Below are 11452 nucleotides of genomic sequence, written 5' to 3' on the forward strand. Positions count from 1 at the left end.
TAGGGAAGTGGGGGGCGCTATGGGGGACTTTTGGGATAGCATTGGAAATGTAATTGAGGAAAATATGTAATAAAAATATTAAAAATTAAAAAAAAAAAGAAATGTGGAAGAGAATATCGGATGCAAAAATCTAAATCCCACAGACATAGACATACAAAGAAAAAGAGTCAAAATGAAATCTTGGAAGTAAGAAGCTCAAGACAGCTAATAGAAAGTCAGTGGAAAGTCTTACCAATAGAATGGATCAAGTGGAAGACAGAATATCAGAGCCTGAAGATAAGACATGAATTAGAGCACTCAAGCAATAACAATAACTAATAAAGTATAAGGAGAACACATAAGAACTTTGGAAAGCTGCTAACTGACCAAATTTATGAATCCAAGGATCCAAGCATAGATTAGTGTGTGTGTGTGTGTCTGTGTCTGTGTGTGTGTGTAAGTTAAAGAGACAGAAAAATATATTCAATAAAATGTAGCAGAAAGTTTCCAAATATATAGAAAGGTATAATGATCCAGGTAGAGGAAGGCTTTAGACATGAAACTATCAAGACCAAAAAGGAATATTTCTATGTCATATTACAGTTAAAGCACTGAGTTAGACAGTGGTGGCTCATGCCTTTAATCCCAGGACTCAGGAGTCAGAGGAAAGTGGATCTCTGTGAGTTCAAAGTCAGCCTGGTCTAAAGAACAAGTTCCATGACAGCTAGGGTTATACAGAGAAACCCTGTCTTAAAAAAAAAAGACACAAACTATGCAAACAACAAAAAAAACCTTGAAAGCTATAAGCATGAAGTTATATTTTAAAGAAATACCCAACAGAATAATAGCAGATTTCCCAAGAGAAACTCTACAGGCTAGGAGGGTATGCAGTGATGTATTTTAAGCTGGAAAAATGATATTTGCCAACCAAAATTACTGTATTCAGCCAAGCTAATACTCAGAATTGATTGAAAAAGAAAGAAAATCACTATTAATAAAAAATTAAGAAATTCATGATCGCTAATCTGGCACTGCAGTAAGTATATGAAAGAGTCTGACATCTGGAAGAAAATAATAAACAAGTCCCCGAGGCCAGAGGAGAGAGGGATGAAGAGGTGTTGTGCATAGGAGGGACTGGAAGGAAAAAAGGGAAAGAGGGAAAATGACATAATTATGTTTAACATTTTTAAAAAGATTAAAACATATATGTATAAAATACACATCTCAAATAACTATGAAAAATCAATACTATATAAAAGGATAACTTGTGCCAGGGCACTAGGTAGATATATGGGCATCAGAATAATGCCAGAAAGATTACAGAACAAACAAATGATAGGAATTAATACATATCTCTCAGTGATAACTCTGATCTTAATGGTTTTTTTTAGTTTCCTAGCCAAAATATATAAACTAGCAGATTGGAATTAAATTGACACAGATGATTATAACTGTTTAATGAGAGGATAGGAAAAAGATGTTCCAGGCAAATAGAACTCAAGAGCAAGTGGGCAGAGCTATATTAATATTGAGAAAGCAGGTATGAAGCCCAAGTCATCCATAAAAGAAGGATCAGAGAATATACAATTCTTAGCATGCCTACCAAAAATCAACACATGCATCGTCACAGACACAAAAAACATTAATGGCTATGAAAACATACACTGACCTCACTATAACAATAGTGGTGACTTCAGTGTCCAACTCTCACCAATAGACAGATCGTCCATACCAAAAGCCTAACTAGGAAACATCCACGTTAAGTACGTGTAGTTTTGAGGAATGGGGTAGTGATGTTCAGGGTGGGCACATATTATCGGGCTACAGATTGGGGTACCAGAGAATGCCTCATTAGCATGGGGAGGCATTCCAGGAATTCCAGGTGCTTGCAGAACAGGTTCTTACCAGGAGAAAGGAAGCTCACAGGTCAAGGGTATGGGGGTTTCAGGCTTCCTAGAGAAGGTCAGAGAAGGGGGCCTCCTGCTAGTAAAGGGAGTTTCCCATTTTGCACCAAACTCAGAATAACTATCCAGATTTGGTAGACTTCAACCTTAATTAGCAAAATTTCCCCACACTTTCAGAAAAATACTCAGGAAGAAGCTTAATTAAGGATGTCCATTAAAATAAGAACTATAAAACACTAGAGGGGAAAAAAAATGAAGAAAATAGAAGTACGGGACAAGACCTCTTAGATGGTCAGAGTTGATGCTGTGAGAATGGCTCATTAGCAATGGTGATCTAGAGTTTCACGCCATCTCCATCAAAGTCCAGTCGTATTCCCTACAGATTTCCCAAACAGCCATACTAAAATGTATATGGAGGCACAAAGTCCGTGAAGAGCCAAAGAAACCCGGAGTAAAATTGTTAGGGTTCTGGAATCACTAAAGGAAGGGCCCGCCCCCCACCCCCCCCCACAGATTCAAATGGTATGCAAGAATAAAGAGTGATTATGCTGCAGAAACAACCAGCACGCAGGGTCACTACTGCATCAAAAAGGTGACCCAGACAAAGGTGCTTGGACCTCTTTTATAGGGGAACTGAGGGAATTTTCTAGAAGGATTAGGTAGTCTCTAATGTGATTGGTAGGGGCCAAAGCGCTGACATTAGTATCACTTTTATTGGCTACTATGTTAGGTTTAGATAATCTAAAACCTCACTGGTGGGTGTCTGGATGCCTCAGATGACTGCATTTCTGTGTCATGAATGATTCACCACAGAATGGGCTGCCCAGCAGAGATGGTCTATCCTGAGTTATCTCTCATTCATGCGGCTTTCTTCAGGCTCTTCCTCAGGTAACGGATTTTATTGTCTTATTCCTGGACTTTGGGGTCTGCTGCTGGATCAGATGGCTTATGGCCTAGTTTCATGGTCTGCTCCTGGAGGAGATGACCTATCTCCTAGTTTCTGAGTGGAGACAAAATGGAACAAATAGTCCCCATAGACGCCTTCAAAATGAGCAATGATGCAGACAGCTCAATACCCAATTTCAAATTATCCTGTTGAGCATAGGACCAAAGGTAACACTGCCAGTGTCACAAAAGCAAAGATGAAAAAGGGATGGAAGAGAGGACCTAGAAGAAGATCCACAATTCAATTTTTACGATTTTATTTGAGAAGTCATACGTGCAAGACAGTGTGTTTCGATCAAATTTATCCCCATTTCCTTCTCTTCAATTCACCCTTTGTCTCAACCTCCCACTTTTCTCTCTTCATGTGCTTTAAAAGAAAGAAAGACACTGAGTATATTGAGTGTGGCCTGTATGTGCATAGGTAGAGAAACACCTCCTGGAGACTGGACACCCTCTCAGGGATACATGCTTCAGGAAAACCGATCAACCCGACCTCAGGAGCCTCCAATTGACAGGCTCTCCCCAGTTAGGGGTGGGACTTCAAGAGTCCATTTCTCATCCACGTTGGGATTTTGATCATTTTACAAAATCACCTAAAATGTAAAATGTAGAACATTTTTCAATATTCTTTACCATGTAGGGGAAAGCCGGGGAGGTACTTGGCTATTGTCCCTCACACTCCAGGTCTATTCTCAGAAACTTCCAAAGACTTCTAGCTTTGAAGAAAGAGCAATGATGACCAGATGGCTCTCTCCGAGGGTCTCCCTGGCAGCCAATGACAGCTTTGTGCCACTTTTCACTTTACAGGAGAATCAAGAGTCCTTTTGTAAGTGGCACTCAGAGATTTCACCTAATAAAGTATTTGCATTTCCCCATATTCACACAAAGGTCTTACCCACTTAAATTGCTATGATCTCACAGCATAGGAGAGCCTGTCATCAATTGAAATGACAAATGAGTTTACTTATTTAATTACTATAATGTGACAGTCGGATAATATCAGAGGAATTAAAATTGTCACTTCTATATCTGCCACTGCCCCCAGCCCCCAAATAAATACCAGAGAAGACTTATCAAGTAAATTAAAAATATTTCCTCCCAAATATGTGCAAGTAGCTATAAAATCTGTACTGTTTATATACAATTTTCAGGCATGATAATAAAGGAAATGCCCATGAGAAATAGACCAAATGCATTGGCAAATAGAGTCCTCAACAGTACACACACAGCAAGTTAAAACCAGAGAAGACCCTGAGTGTGATGGAAGAGTGGAGAGCAAGCCTTAATGTCTCACAAGGTAAGAAAGAAGTTTTTGTCGACCAAATGTATAGCTACTTTCAGTGTTTTCCTGAGTGTGGGTTAAGATGCAGAGAGAAGGCCCTCAAACAGGAGGAAGAGCTTAAGTGACAGAAACGCAGAAGGGAAATTTGCTAATATATATCGAAGGTTTTTTAAATAACCTTGCCATTTGACTTCATAATTTCAATGTGGTAAGTGTGTCCTTGGAATATAAAAAGATGTGTGGAAAGATTTAATTGCAATTCTATTCATTACCATGTTGCTTGCACTTTTGAAAAATTGGAAAAAATTAAATGTCAAGCAATAGGGGATTAATTAAATAGATTATAGTTCATGTGCATAAAGGAACACTATGAAATTATAAAAATATTAACATGGATAGTTGTTTCTCATATATTTTAAAGTGCAAAATGTTTTATGCAGTATAGCTTTTACAAAAATACATATACTTAGAAATGATATATATGTATTTGGAAAAATATATGTCTGGATATGTAGATACTATAATTTTAATAACTTTATGGGTTTTTTTTTCTAGAATTTCAGGCTATGCTGTACTTTTACCCATATTTTTATTTCTCCCAAGTAATTAATATACGTTGTTTGGTGGTAAGAAAAGACAATAATGGTTATTTTTATATTAAACATGAGTGTAGCATATACATCAGATGCTTTGACTTGGTAATGACTTAGTACTGACTTAATCTGGAAGTCACAGGAAATGAACCACATTCCTTCTTCCAGCCCCATGGATCCTGACTCTGGAGAATTAGTAGAATGTATTGGCACTGAATTTGTTAAGGGCATCATAAAAAATGAGGGCACTGAAGCTGAGTGGCTCCTGAATTCCCACATTCTCGGAATTCACATCGATTCCCATAGAAATGAGTGTACATTCAAAAATCCTATGGTATATGTCTTCCAAAGTTACTACTCTTAAAAACTGCAATGCAATGCTATGTTTGCTCTGACCCCTTTCTTTGTATATATCTTTTAAAGTAACTATTTATCATGGATTTACTTCACCAGTGAAATGCACATCTTACAAATTTATACCCGAGTATTCAGTCAACCACAAGCCCAAGGGACTGTACAAGTCGGCTTACTGACACTACAATGAGATACTGCCGTCATCAATTTTCAAAGAAAAAAAAAAAGGACCTTACTGTCAATTGGAAAAACATCTTTAGTGTATATTTTGTTTGTTGACCTTAATTAGGTCTGATGATAGCCTCTAGTCAATAATATCTCTATTTAACTGATGATCAGAACTGTATAGATTTATGGCCTATGCCATGATGTTCTAGGGTGGCTAAAACAAGCTATTCAAAGAAAGCATCATGGTATCAGAATTATTTTTGAATGTGGAAAGACCATTCCTTTGAATATTTTTCACCTTCAGCAATTTTCCTGTACATACCATATATACATATATTTTACAATATACTAATACACATATATACATTTTTATAAATGTTTATACATATATATCATTCAGCAATTTTCACACAGACACCAATGCTATTAACTGCAGTCACCTTGATATCCAAGAAAATCTCTTGAACTTGTTTTTGGAGAGAAAGTTTGAGACAGTGTCTCAATCTGTAGACCAGGATGGACTCAAACTAAGAACATCCCAAATGCAGAGAGTACGGGTGTGTTCCACCATGCCTAGTCAAGATATTGACTGTAAACACAATTGACCAACCTCTTCCCCGTGTCTCCAGTCTCCAGCCTCCAGCCTCTGGTAACCTCCATTCTAGCCTGATTTTATGAACTTGTTTTCTTTTATTCTTATCTGATAAATCTTCCTGATAAAACCAGAACTTGCTACGTGTACATAATGAAAACCCCGAGTATACAAATCAACCACAAACGAAAGGGACTGTACTAGTCAGCTTACTGACACTACAATGTGATACTGTCGTCATCAATTTTCAAAGAAAAAAAAAGAAAAGGATCATTTTGGCTCAGGTTTCAGAGGTTCCCGTCCATAACCCATTGGCTCTGTTGCTTTGAGCTTGTGACTAGGCATCTTGGTCTCTTATCCCCCATCTCAGCAGAAGCATGTGTCTAAGAAAACCTGTTGGATGCATAGCCAAGAAGCAAAAGTGATCAAGGAAGGAACTAATGTCTCTAGTACTCATAAAGAGAAGGCCCTCAATAACTGGAAGGCCTCTGACAAGGACCTACTATGTAAAGGTTCTACACCTCATCTGTGCCTACTAAGGGACAAAGGGTTTACCTTTGGCCTTTGGGCACATTCAAAATCCAAACTCTAGCTACCTCCCTAGCAAATATTCCTCCACCCTCCACCTATTTTCTTCCCTATGCCCTATATGTTGATATAGGGTTTTTGTTTGTTTGTTTGTTTGTTTGTTTGTTTTTTATTGTGATGACATGTTGGGAAGACTGGATCCTAAGGGTAGACCCCCCCCCAGTGTGTGTGTGTGTGTAATATATGATGCACATATATGAATATGCTTTATACATAGGTCAAAGTACTATTCAACAAATAAGAAAATGGTTAATGAAAACTTTAGGTATGTTTGAATCACATGATCTGTTTGAGATAGTTTCATTGTGTATCCTAGCCTGGCCTGTAACTCACTACTTAGGCTGGCCTTAAATTCACAGAGACTCACGCCTAAGTAGTGGAATTAAAGGTGTGTGTCACCATGCCCAGCTTACACAAACTTTTAATCCTAGGTCTCCTCAATATATTAGACACTAGCATTTTCGTATCCACATAGAAAATGTTTGACCCAATTTCACCATATCCATTGATTGGTAGAAAAACACTCCTCATTGTAATTAGATTTTTAAGTCACTCTAGAATTAACTTTTTAAAAAAGATATTCTCTATACTAGGCCTACAAATAGAGCTCACACCAGATCTTTAATAGATGTTCTGGGGTTGTAATTTACTTTCTTGAAGCAGTCTTTAGTTTATCTGTAATAATTCACACAAACTCATAGGAATGCTTACAACCCTAAGTACAGTTCTGGAAAGCCAACACTGAAGGGCCCCAATGGTTCAAGTTTTGCTAAGAAGGAACCAGGAACAGCAGGAAGAAGTTCTGTCCCCAAGGTGTTCTCAGACTTAATCTATGTATCTATTGTTGCTATACAAACAGAGCTTCAATGACAGTAGGCTCAAAGGAAGCCATGCCCAACTGCAGAAAAGATGGCAGGCACCCCAAGAGGTCTCCAGGAATTGACTCTAAATGCAGGCTTTAAAAAATGAGTAGGCAGAGAAACAACAAAGAATTTAGTCAGAGTGACAGCCTGCAGGGTACAAAGGCACAGTCAAGCTAGAGCAGGCTGTAGGGGGCAATACTAGCACAGTGGGGATGCAGGAAGCAGGCAAGTGGTTGGGGAGGAAAGGGGCGTGTTAGGAGGCGCCTCCTGTGTAGTGTTCCTTTGTTTGACTATAGTCAAAGAACTAGAAACCTTCCTAGTTAGATTAAATAGAGATACAGAGATGAGAGATGGGGGCTTTGTGGAAGGGTTATACAAGCATCTTCAAGGCTGAATTCCAGCAGAGGCTCCATAACTTTCTCTCCCTCCCTCCCAAATGCCCCACCTCACTCCTTAGTACCTGTCCATCAGAGCCTTCCTAATAAGGAATCTAGGCACATCCTCACTCTATTAATGCATGCAAATTGGGTGTTTCAGTCCTTTCTCTCAACACAAAAACTGAAGACCTGAATTGGGGAATGTACTGCCTCTATCACCAAAACACATAGTAAGTTTCAAACTCCAAAGCTTTCACGATGGTGAAGTCAGAAGGGATGGCCCTGCATCATATCTGAGTTCCCATAGCTTTCTCAGGTCTCCTAGCTTATGGAAACTTCAGCCTTCTGGATGTTGAGGCTTGCCTTAATCCAAGTCATCATTTTCACTATATCATGAAACACTTGGGTTTCATTAAGGACTTATGTTTCAGATGTAATTCATGTGCTATAAAAGTCACCATTTCTGAGCATGTAGTTCTGAGGGCCTTTTGTTCATAGGCTACCATCATGCCTATTAACAGACTCCTCATGTCCTGTTCCTCCAGCTCCTCCAGACCTTTACCCTTTGTTTTTTTTCTGTGTGGTTGCTTATTCTGGAAATATCATGAATTACAAGATCAGGTTGAATAATTTTTTATGCCTGGCTTATTTTCACTTAATCTATAGCTTATTAACAGTTTGAATGAGAATGGCCCCCAAAAGCTCATTTATTTGAATTTCTGGTCCCCAGTTGGTAGAACTGTTTAGAGAGGATTAGAAAGTATGGCTTCGTTGGAATAGAGGAGTCACTAGGGTGGGCTTTGAGGTTCCAAAAGTCCACACCAGTTCCAGTGGATCTCTTTCTCTGCCTCTGTACTTTACCAACGTGTAAGCTGTCAGTTGTTTCTGCCACTGTGTCTTTGCTCTACCGTGAAGAATTCTAACCCCCTGAAACCAAAAATTCACATTAAACATTTTCTTTTCTAGCTTGTCTTGTTCATAGTGTCGCATCGAAACAACAGAAAAGTGTTGAGAGCTATTAAGACAACTCTATTGTCTTGATCTCCGAATTGGGCCTCTCCCCTCAGAAAAAAAGGGGGTCAAAAGCGGGCCACTGACGCACCATTCCAAGAACAACCACAGAATGTTCCAGCCCTAAGTCAGCACCAGATGTCCTGACCACAAGATGTACCCCGATACCACCAAGTTCTTGCTTCCCCGTGTAGTCGCCAAAAGAAAAATTTCCGCTGCCCCATTCCTCCTGCTGAGAAGTACTTCCTCCTTTGCTTGTGCATTTAAGCCTTGCTGAATACAGAGACACCTTGATGCTACTCAGACTGCTTCCATATGTTCTTGCACTTGGTGTTCGTCTCTCCCTTCCCCCATTTGACTCTTAGGAGAAGGTCCCCTTGAGACCCCCGAATAACTGGACCTGCTGGACGGGTCAGAAAAGTCGCTTTCCTCAAACAGTTTTATACTTGTTTTAAAGATTACTTCTGAAGTCCTCACAGCTACTATATAGAGGTACCCTGATGTGCTGACCTTCTTGGTCAGCTCCAATAGTCTGGGGTTTGGGAGCCTCGCTAAAATATCCAGATGTCCTGGATGCTATTTCTAATATAATACTGAATGGACTGGACAAAAGCAGACATCCCACATCTCTCTTGGTCTTTGGCAAGATACTTTCAGTTTTTCTCCATCGAGCATGCCGTCAATGGCTGGCACGAAGGGTTTTCATCAGGAGATGGAAGGGTAAGAAGAGTCAGGTTGTCACCTGGGAGCTTGACTCTCTCTGCTTTATGAACATTGCCAGGTCTGGTGTTTGCAGGCTTTCAAATATACTATATCTCTCCACATCTTACCTATATGTTCTTTTGACATCGCAATATAACAACGTCATCTACAAAGCTGGCCCTTGAGAATCACACAACTGTGCTACAACAACAACAACAACAAAAACCCGCAAACATGCACAAAAACTCCTATCAATTTAAGTCACTTCATGACTGATGTTGTTGTTGGCTGCATTTATAGCTATCTTGGGACATATGAAACCTGGGAGTCACAGGATGAACATATCTATATGGCATCTACAAGAAAGGGACAAATTCCAACTTTCTGCTTCCAATGATATAATTTCTTTCCTATCCTCTAGACTGCCTCTTCAAAAAGCTAACAAATTATTTGATATCAAGAAAGTGATAGCAGCCCCAGAGAACTTTCTGTATAAGTTTTGCTACTATGCCCTCAGACATTATCGGAGAAGGAACACAGCTTCCAGATGCTGGTCCATTTGCCTCTGCACAAGACATATTTCATTGTACATCTCATTCCTGTTCCTTCTAATAGTACTGGAATTTCAAGTTCTTTTCGCTATTCACCAGTCTGGCCCAACATCCCATGATTCCTAGGCATCCACCACCCTCTGGTACAGCAGTGGCTTCTCAATTGCCATCTTTTATCTGAAGTTCTTTTCCTGTTTTGTACCAGAAATCTGGCTGACTCAGCCAAGATAACATCTCCTACGGGGCCCTCAACTGAATGGTATTTTTTTTTTCTGACACTCCTGGTATTTTTCTACTGTCATGTAACATAGTGTGCTACAAGCTCAGCATTTTAAATCAATGCAAACCCTTTTAATTGAAAGCTGTTTTTCCCCAGGGATCTTTGGGGAAAGATGATTCCCTGTTGTGGGTTGCCCTGGCACTGTTTGTATTTTGATGTTAATTCTAATTTTTCAAGAGGGGCTGCCCTGGAGGAGTAGATCACATGCTCACGTGATCTCACTGAATCATCTCTCCATTCTGACTGGTCAAATAAACGCTAGAGCTGGTGATTGGGCAATGGAAGGGGAAGGTGGGCCTGGAGGTATCAGAGAGAAAAAAGGAGAGGAGAAGAGAAAAGGAGGAGGTATAAGGAAGATGGAGCAGAACCACATGGCCTGGAGAAGCCGCAAGTAGCAAGGGGTCTCATAGCTGGGGAATAAATTAGTGTAGTAATAAACCTGTCCAATCTAGGCATATAGTTTATAAATAGTTACTGAGTTGTGTGTTTTTTATACAGGCTTATTGGGGTAATAAATTACCATAACATTTGGCACCCAATATGAGGCTTATAACCCAACCAACCTAAGATAAAATTCACCCCTACCCCAATAAATGACTGATGTTGAGTTCTAGGGCTACAAAAATATATAGATTAAAAGCTAAGTAGGTCTGAGGGGTCTACAGAGAGCTCCTGAGAGGCTTCCTCCCCAATCCCCAGAAAGACCACAGGACAGTGTCAGTGTCACCACACAGTTGGGGTGCCCTGAGACTAGGGAGGGAACAGGGACATTAGAGCTCTACTGCCTAAGTAGTTTTCTTGCAGACACAGTGGGGGGTGATCTGGGCACCTACACGGAGGGAGCCTTTCCATACTCACTTCCCTGTATTCCCCACGTCTAACCAAGACTTGGGACAGCCAGACCCATTCTCCTGACTACTTACATTACAGGCTGCCTAAGATCAATACACACCTGCTGCTGGCTACAGTCCAAACAAAAGACAAAGAGCCAGCTCAAAAACACAAAAGCCATGGGACATTCTACAGTTATCCCCTCCCTATGAATAAAAAAATCAGAGAGGACAAAATGTCCTAAATTGTTGTCTTCGTCAGGGTTTCTATTCCTGCACAAACATCATGACCAAGAAGCAGTTGGGGAGGAAAGGGTTTATTCAGCTTACATTTCCACATTGCTGTTCATCACCAAGGAAGTCAGGACTGGAACTCAAGCAGGTCAGGAGGCAAGAGCTGATGCAGAGGCTATGGAGGGATGTTCCTTACTGG

The sequence above is a fragment of the Mus caroli genome, chromosome 19, assembly GCF_900094665.2.
Source record: "Mus caroli chromosome 19, CAROLI_EIJ_v1.1, whole genome shotgun sequence".
Lineage (NCBI taxonomy): Eukaryota > Metazoa > Chordata > Mammalia > Rodentia > Muridae > Mus > Mus caroli.